This window comes from Pinus tabuliformis, chromosome 3_2, assembly GCF_031772625.1.
Source record: "Pinus tabuliformis cultivar Carrire ecotype Pingquan chromosome 3_2, CPIR1, whole genome shotgun sequence".
Taxonomy (NCBI): Eukaryota; Viridiplantae; Streptophyta; class Pinopsida; order Pinales; family Pinaceae; genus Pinus; species Pinus tabuliformis.
In genome coordinates, this window is record NC_142302.1 from 1,063,420,529 (window position 1) to 1,063,431,091 (window position 10,563).

Below are 10,563 nucleotides of genomic sequence, written 5' to 3' on the forward strand. Positions count from 1 at the left end.
TCAAAAATTTGAAGTTCTTTACTGTCAGCAAAAAGATAGGTCATAGCCACTACTTCTAACTAGTTCACATTCTTACTTTTCTTATGAAAACCATCATTCCAAAAACCTCAGAAGATTCTTGTGAATGTTACTTGAACTACACCGAACTCCTTAGCAAGCATGCAAAAAGATTGAAACTTGTTATATACAACAGAACCTACCAAGTAAGATTGCTCCAACAATTCAATGATTGGATCGTATAATTCATGATAATCATCTTGAAAACCATGAAATATTTGAAAAGATGAATTTCCAATTAGAGGGATGGAATTACGATGAAAATATTAAGAGGGAAAATAGATTTGATCATATTTAGCAAACATGTTAAGACAATGAGGATTTGACATAATCATGAGTGAGTGTGAAGGTACCTCAATTACTTAACAAGTACGCGGGTAGTGAGATGTTAAAATATGAAGATCAAAGGGTGTAAAAAAAATATCATTGGATGTGTTGATGGGAAAATAGTAAGTTAAACGAAAATCATCAGAGACATAGTCATGATCAAATGGGCTAATTAAAACATGAGATTCCCAGTTTGTAATTACCAAAGATAAATCAAATTGAACAATTTTTCAAATTATCAGCATAATAGAATCGCCTTCCTCACATGATGAGTGTTACAAACCATTTACTTATAACTGGTTACACACTACACTAGCATCATAATTGTCGAAAGAAGTAAAAAGGAGTGCTAGTATAGTAAATTCATGAAACCAGTCAAGGTAAAATGATTGAAGAAGAATTTGATTGGTCAAATAATCCATGCATTCACTAACACTTAAGAGGATTGGAGGTGTGATGAATAAAAACATTAGCATCAGAATATTCATAAGAATGATCAGGAGGTGATTGTTTTCAAAAGAGTGTGAGATGTGTAACTCCTTTAGCCAAAGATAATATCTAAAATAATCAAATTCACAATTCCATGGTTCTATGAGAGATACACATTCCAAACCCGAGTTTGATATAAGACATTTGCATGAAGATGGATCATATTGAATCTGATAAAAAATCGTATCTTGAAAGTTGGAAAGATCATATTCACAATGCTAGATATATTTCAAGAAAGAATTTACATCGAGTCAAACCATTCCGAAATAATATTTTTGCGAAGAAAACTAGACCTAACTCAATTTGGGGGTCTTACTACAGTTGCGAGATCCTAACATAACCATCAACAGAATTTGAAGTGCCTTGATTCTCTAGAAAGTCTTGAAACTTTCAAGGATTGTAAAATCACATTTTGAATATCTAAGTAGATCATGCATGGTGTGAGGATAGTTTCTTTCACTTATTTCGATGATATCACTATTAATCGGATGGTAGCCATATTTGTCACTGATTTGATCAAATTTTACAACTTCGACAATGATATCACTCAAGACGAAAGATTTTTCTGATCAGAAAACTTGAGATGGATAAATTTCATGAGCAATATGGTTTTAAGAGTTGTCTTCATGAAAAACAAGAGATGATACAGGATGGAAAGGATACTCAATGATCTAACCATTTTTTTATTTTATCATGGACAACCTCACTAACTTATGTGAATTGAAAAGTGAGCTCATGCTATGAACAACTTGAAGAGTATGGAGTATCTTAATCGCATGTAGATGCATCACAAACAGTATAGCACAAGGGATAGTGAGACAAAGAGGAATTTTTGATAAGATCATTTTCTTAGACTGACATAGATTCCAGATCTAAATCTTTCAAATCAAATTTTTCATGAGAAACCAAAACATCAACTAGTACAATTAGGAATCCATCATCTCATATGTCAAGAAAATCATCATCATCAGAATGATTGTTTCCCAATACTACAGATCTAAACAAATTGATTTCATTTGGTTCATTACCAAGATTAACATATTCAATATTAGTCAAGAATGAGGATACACTATCTGCACACTGAGGATTTTGAAAAAGAGAAGAAAGATTGAAAGAATCTTCACCTTCCTACTCCTCTACTTTTGTAATGTGATTATCTTGAACCCAATCGCAATTTGGACCAACAACTTGAAAATTAGGAGAGTGAGAAAAACTAGTTGATGGAGAAGATTGATCAATTGCATCATATTACAAAGAGTCACGACATATAGATGATAGAGGATGACATAAATCTGAATCATATTCAAGACTACATTTATGAGTGTGTTGATGCCTCTAAAATCGTAGCACCAACATTGGGGGATAACCACCCGGTTCAGACCTTAGTACAACTCCTTTTCCGTTTGGGATGGTGGCTCTGACTAGATATTATGGGACCTATTTCCCAATAATATGTGGTTTAATGAATAAGTGTTTTATAATGTATACCGAATATGGTAGATGGTTTAATCTATGACTTTAACATATAAAAAATATACCTATATAAGCCAGGTAATCTTATAACAATGCGATTTTTGATAATTCCTAGCAGATAAACAATCATATAGATTATTTACTTATCCATAGAAAGATGCATTTAAATAATGATTACTTTGTTTAAGAAATTAAACAAATTAATTATAAAACATATCGCATGACATCATAATATTTATCACTTATATATATCTCTAATGTAACAATTTTAAATCGTTCAAAAGTGACTCAATATAGAATTGCTTGAAGTGTGTGAATACATCAACAAAGAAAATTAAATGAAATGCTAATTAAATCAAGACAAAAAGAACATTGATAGAAATATCGCATGCATTTGAGCCTTGATATGTAAATAACATTCTGGTTCCGCCTCTTTATTCCAGAAACTTCCAGGAGATACAAAAAAGCATGTCTTGAAAAAGTTCTTTCACAAAAATCTGAAACCTTGATCCACTGCTCATAAAAAATAAATTTAGAAGTGCAGAAGTGCAACTTCTGAAGTCTAGTTTTTGTACAAATTGAGGACCATTCCTTCAATAACATGATAGGGTTTATATAATAGAATTACAACAAACTGTCAAAAAAATCTCTTAGAGTTGTTGGAACTGTAAACATTAAAATTTGGGATTTGAATTGCAAAAATAGTAGTGCGATTTCCTTTGAAAAGATTCATTGTATCTATTTCTTCTTGTGTATCCGCAACTGACAAATTGAGAGCATGTTTTGAATTTACAGAGGATGACTCATCCTGGAGTGTAGTTGTTCCGTGTACGTGGCATCTGAAAGCTTCGGCACCATGCGATCAACAACATCAACAAGGCATTTTATGGTCATCTATTGGCTATATGGCTTCAACAAAAAGGACCAATACACATCCCAAGTAAGGTTTTGTACTCTATTGAGTTGTTCATCTTTGGTGGCCAAATCCTGCTTCCATTGATTTTCTAACACTTTCACTTTTGGAAGCTTTCCTGGGGAACAATCAGAAATCAAATTGGATCCATATAATATATCATTTACTAGCTCAATCACATTGTTCATTATAGCTCTAGCCCTGGAAGTAGTCCTTTCTTCCTTTATCAACTAAGTTTCCCATTCCGAAAACAATATTTCTTTATGTGACTTCTAAATTTTCCGTAGGTTAGTAGCTCTGCCTTCCACTGTGCTTTTCCAGGAGAGGAAATTTGTGACCTTATCATTTGTGTCCTCAAATTCTAATATGGTATTAGCCACCTGATCGATCATCGATGTAGTTATGATGCATAATGGGTCAACAAGAGATATTTTATGGAAAAGTAGATTGAGTTGTTGCGATAAGGCCTTATTTGCTTCTAGGGCTTCCTTCTTAAATTCCTCAACCTTAGGATAATCTCTGAACTGTTCTGTATATATTTGTAGTTGTGATATTTTCTCCTCTTTAGCCTTCATTTCTTGTTGATGTGTCAATTAAAGTTGTTTGAGCTGTTGGGACAACTATTGTTTTTTTGGGTGGCATGTTGGTAAATATTCAGTTTCTCCAGGTTTAATTGTACTTTTAGCTGCTTGTTCTTTTGTTTTTCTTCTGCCAACTATTCTTCAAGCCAATTAATCTGTTGTTGTTCTACTGTTGTTTTGTCTTCAAGCTGAGTAATCTTTTTATATTTTTCTTTGATTAATTGGTTAAATTTAGTGGCCTTATCAATTGTAGCAACTGTGTAAGCCCCTGCAAATTGGGATAACTTAGTCAAACCCTCAGAAGGATTTACCTCTGAATCCTTCCATATGACATTTATAAATTCAGATCGAGGAGTTGTGGATGATGTCTAGTCAATTATCCTCTTTTTCCTCTGTTTCTTGATTATAACCCTGGGCTTTGGGCTATAAAATACATCCAAAGGTGGTATTTCCACAATATTTAATGTAAGTTCTCCTGAAGGATTTTCAAGGATTATTTCAATCTCTTTCTGAGATATTTCTGTACTAGGTGTCCCTTCAATCATGCTCTCAGTAACAATGGGATGTCATGTTGTGGGTGATGTTGATGCGATAATGTTTTGGGGGTCGCTTTGGCTTTTGATTTTCTGATCAAACTATTCCCATTCTCTAATCAAGATGGGGTCAATATTAACATTTGTGCTAAGGGGTTCACTAGTTTTTCAATTGTTTCCCCTTCCCTAGAAATCTCTTCAATAGTTTGTTCCCCACTGTGCTCTGTTTGCTGAACAATAGGGGTAGTATTCAATAAATCTACAGGCAATGTCTGTAACCTTCGTGTCCTATATTCCATGAATTTATCCATCTTTGTGGCTCCTAGTTTGAATCTTTCCAGATGATTTACTTGTGAGAATAACTCTCCTAAGCAAATAAATCATCAAACTCATCCTCCTCATGTATAAATTTATTAATTTTCACCTGACTGGTGAAATTGTAAGCGACATTGTTTGGATCATACTGTCTTTTAGGAATCACTGCTAGACGTATATCCTTAGTCTTCTCTGCTTCTTTCTCAGCATGTTTGAAATCATGCAATGTGTAAGTGCCACAACGGAAGGGAAATGAAGGCCACACTTGTTTTTTAGAGTCTTTAAGGTTTCTAGTCATCCCCTTTTCCACTATCTGGTATGCTATTTCTCTAGCTAATAGCTTATCTCGAATATGGAGTGGAAGGACATGAGGGTAATACTGCAAAAAGCACTAATATAAGTGAAATTTTCCTCCCCGAACCAACCACTGATTGAATTTAAATCAATGCTAGCCTCATTAGACACCCGAGGAGCATGTTTGTTAAAAATAGCTTGATGAACAGGTAAAATAAAACCATGGCAAATTTTGTATATATGATTCTTCTAGTTAGACTTCCATAAATAATTATGATAAATATGAATGGGGGTTGGATCCTGAACAGTCCATTTCCAACCTAGAATGTGAAAGTCGGAATTAAAACAGATTGTGTCCATTATGTAGGCACTCATATAAAATGGGGGCACGACTTGGGTGGTGACAAATATGTTCCTTCTATAATCTAATATTTGACTGGCCATTTTATTTGATAGAGTGGTTGCCTAATCCATAATAAAGGAGTTGATTGTTGCTTCCATCAAATGAACCATTTCTATAGAAAATCTAGCAGAATCAGGGGTTCCAAAGAGCCTACATACCATAGTAGCAGCATAACAATATGGAGATGCCAAGGAGTCCATGGAGTACATACCAAAAGATTCATGTTTATGCTTGTTAGGAAAATGCCTCCACTGTTTGATAGGGTCTGACTCTACCTTGTTCTCCTTAGCAAAAGCTTCTAGAAATGCCTTGTTGTAGTGTCGCTGGGGATTCGAAAAATGATACATCTTCTTGACATCTTCAGGCTTGAATGTCCCGAACATCCTTCCATTGATTGTAAAGAAAGCTCTGTCTATTATATTAATACTTTCAATCACCCATCTCACTAGATCATTGTATGGTAAAACTTTTGCTCAGGCTACTATTCTATGAAAGAAGGAGCTAGCCAAATCATTGAGCATGCTTTATGTTTGATTTGTTGCATCAGCTGTTGCTTCCTCTTCTCTCTTCATTGGATCTTCTGCTTTGTGTAAAGCATATATGCCTTCCCATGAGATTTTACCAAGGCCTTCACAGATAGTGTCTACAATAAACACCAATTTTGTTGGTCCTTCTTCCAATATAATGGGGGCCTTTTCATTTCAATATTTCTTAGACATCTTGCTTGATTGTGTGATTCTCAGTCAGCTCTACAAAATGAGAAGAGAGGCATAACAGTTGAAAAAAAATGAGAGGAGATATTACAAATTACAATCCAAACATATTAGTTAAGCACATTAGATGCATGAGATGTTATATTGTACTTAGCTATCACAGATGAAATCTTTAAAGGAATTACCATAACTGCTTCTTAACATTTTACGTAACTTCTAACGTGAAACTTTAATGCTAAAACCATATGTCACATCGCAGGTTTGGTAACGATCCTTTTCAGAATAGGTGTCGTGACTCTGTGATTTGCGATCAGTGATTACGTTATTTTAATATTTGTGTAATAATCGCGTATCGTAAATCAAGACTTACAAGCACCATGCTTAAAATGTTTGTTTGCATGGTTGCAATTGCGATGAGTGCTAAGTTGGAATTAGGGAACGATGGGTTTCAAACCTAGAAAATCACATTATTTCTTTATAATCGATTTATCCCTATACCGCACATATTCATAGTATTTATCACTTTGCTTTTATCAAGAGTGTGACATGCGATAATTGAATCGCATCGCAATTCTTCAATGCAGTGTATTGGATGTTTCTCTTATGAATTATTGATACGCGATTGCGATAGTCTCATCACACCACAATTCTCCAATAGATTTTTTTGGATGCTTCACTATGAATCAACGATATGCGATTGTGATAGCTTTATCGCATCGCAAAGTTTCAATGTTGCTTTAATTCATTCCATGGGATTAATGAAGTACGAGACATGATAGTCACATCACCTCGTGTTTTTTTTTATAAATGGCTTACTTCAATTAAAATTTTGCAATGACGGCTTTGATATGACTTTGATCGCATTGCAAGCTCTCCTTGGATGTTCATGGGTACTAAAGAAATGTGATTTGCGATGAGCAATCCTAAATAATCTAAAATCAATTTTCATATGACTTTTATGGAAAATTTATTTTACTCAAAAGTTTAATTCTTTTACTTAAATACTAAAGGGGACCCATTTTATTTAGCATTTTAAGAGTAAGAGTTTAAAAATTAAAATTCGGGGGGCAGGGGGTTGTTGTATAACACAATAGAGCATTAATACCATATTGAGGAATAGAAAAATTGGTTTTCATTGCAGGCTTCATGAGCCATTATGGGATTTCCTCTATTGCATTTGAATCATGAAGAGTGAAAGGAGGCTGAGAATTTGGATTAGGAATTTGATGTGAAAATTTCCCAAATTTATGATCATCGCAAGGAGACACCCGCATTGGAACTAACAAAGGAGGAGGACAAGGAACAAAAGGAATACCAGGTTCCTCCTCTCAAATTAGGGGTGTGGGTTGGGGATGAAGAAACATCAGGTGGTATGGATTCACTGTGCAAAGGGATATGGACCAAACAATCAAACTTTTGTTTCAATAAATCCAAATCCATATCTTCTTTAGGAAATTCACAACAAAGGTGAAGGAATTGATTAGAGAAATCCTCAATTAATTCATCGAGATCCATCCTAGGCTGATCGATTCTTTTATAAACATCTTGGTAATCATACCTATCAAATTCTAAATGAAGCTCCTCGACGAGATGGTTAAGATAATGAATGAAAGCAGGTGGTAGAGTGTGACACCATTGGCTAACTCGACCTTTAAGGGTGAGGCAGAAAACAATACAAGCCACATCTTCACAATAAATTTCATAATATGCATAGAACTTCAGAGAAAGAGATGCATGCTCAGAAAAGGATGTATCACCCCCACCATCAAACTTGACTTGAGACAAGTCATGGAGAGACTCATGAGGGATTGAAAATTCACCAGGGAATAGGTTAGAAAAACACCCCAAGAGTATGATTTAAGGATAAGGCAATTACGATAGGAGATTTAAAACAAACTCAAAGGGCCCAGCTTCTCATCTTCCCTCCTTCCAACACCATTATTGATGGTTCTAGAAATCCGTCAATCGAAGGGTATCCATGATGTGAAGTCTCAATTAGGCTTCACATTGTTTGGAATAGGAACCCAATCTGCAGCATTGGCCTAGTTTCCATTTATTCTTACAAATTTTCCTTGACTCTAACTACTAGAAAGGTAGACGAGTGCAAAACTAACTTCAAAAAGCAAGGGGGTGTTCTTGGTAAGTGTTTGGTCATATGTGTGCCAATGTTCTTATACTGTGAAGGGGGAAGAGAAGTGATCCTCTAAGAGAGAGGTAATAGTACCATTATAGTAGAGACACACATAAACAAGAATAATATGTTCAACATCCAGTGGAATAGTCCACAAAGATGCGATGGTCATCACAACCAACACAACAAGAAATATATGTCCAGCAGAATATTCCATGAGGATGTGACAATGAAAATGATGATTGCAAAAAATTCTCAATATGATAAGTACCAAAATAACCGAAATAGTTCAACTAATTTAGCATAGATGAAAGAAAACATGAAGTACAAAAATTCATAGAATAGTCTTACAAATATTCATAATCCATGCATTAAGAATGTGTTAGCCATAAGGTTTCTGATATTGAGTAAAATTTCCAAGACAAATGTATACAATGAGCTCCATCAGCTTCAATAGTGAAGCATTGGAGCTAATCCTTACTCCTCAAAAGAACTAGTTTGTTTCTCTAATGCCTTGCGGGAGGAACAAAGGTGAAAATTTCTTTGCTCCTACAATGAGGGTGTATATATAACCAATGAGGTGATGCTTCACATTCCTTGTGACTCAATGACTACCCTAATGACAATTTGACTTCCTATGACTTTTCGACTTTTACATGACTCTTCATATTCTGAATGTGTCCTTTGGGCTTCCACTTTACAATATATTTTGAATAGATAATTACATAATCCACAATAATTATGTGGTAAAAGATGACTCGTGTCCAAGCATGACATGATACTAATGACATGGACTGCATGATGATGTGTGAGTGTCAAGATATACTTTTCCCTCTTCTTTCTTTCCATCTCCAATTAGATATGTATTCAATGCTTCATCTTTATGAGATATATTATTTGTTCTTCATATATACCCTCCAAAGGGTTGTGAATTGGATTCATTATTCATGTCATCCTGATCTTTGGTCTTTTGCTGTAATCTAATGTTCCTTCATCTTGTCGTTTTATGATCATCTTATATTGTCAGCCCCATATGTTTCTTCTAGCATGTCCTCCTTATCCATCTCCTTATTCATCATCTTTCCATAGCATGATAGGATTATTGCATCTACAATCCACTCATGAAAATATGACATTAGCCTAATAAACCCCAATCTAAGATGTTGCATGATGATCCACTGACTGAGCCGGAACAGGGTGGCAGGATGAGGGAGAGGCTTAATGATTGTGCAATTTTGTAGCTCAGGAAATCAAAGGTTAGGCTTGTTCCTTGAGACTGAGCAATGCATAGTTCAGGCTTGGACTTAGCAAAAATATTGTGATTTGGGGAGCTAAGGGAGCCAAGATGAGGACCTTAACACTATTTTTTTCCCATTGTACAGTTCTGGAAGACAGAAGAGCCTAGATGATTGCAAAATTACACAGTTCAAGAGCTTAGGGAAGAGGCTTCAACATTGATACTGTGAAATGCAAATTTCAAGTTGGATTGTGCAGAAAGATCTCACAGCTTTGAGGCTCAATGAGTCAGACTCTAGGGTTTTACAATGTTTCAATCAACTGTGCAATTTTTGGAGGCAAAGGAGACCTAGTTATTGCATAGTTAAAGAGCTCAATATTTGGGCTTGAGATTGGAGACTACCCAATTTGTAGTTGGGGATAGGCTAGAGGGTTGGATTGTGCAATTTTGGGTGCCAAGGTCCAGGCTTGAGTACTAGAAATTTGTGTTTCCATTATTACTAATGTTTTGTCCTTGATGGAAACCTACTTGATAACAATGTCAACATAATGGTAGCAGGATGAGTATATAGGCTAGCACAGATGTGACAAAATATTGGAAAAACAAATTCAGTTTAGATACAGAGGAATGATAAAGGTAAAGTGTAGGAAAATATATGCGGGTCCTATGAACAAGGACCACATACATATGTGGGTATGGTGAAGCAAACTCACATACAGTTTCTGCACCATGGTATTCTAAATACCTGGGGTTTCTACCATGGTATTGGCCCATAGTAATGAGCATAAAAATGGCTATTTGACCCCGTCAAAGAATACCATCAAGATACTAAATGATTTCCCTAAGCCATTGGCTAAGGCCTAAGCTATATAAGGAGATGGAGATCAAAGTGCTAAGTGTACAAGTTATGGGTTATTAATGAATGGTTTGATATGAAATAGGTATGTACTAAGGAGCATGAAGGAGGTTTAGATTTAATAGATATGAAATAATTATAGTGACTAATAATCATGCTTGCTTAATCCTTTATGATTATTAATAACAATGGTAAATACGTGATGGTAAATATATTCTGACATGAACATGTTATAGTAAGG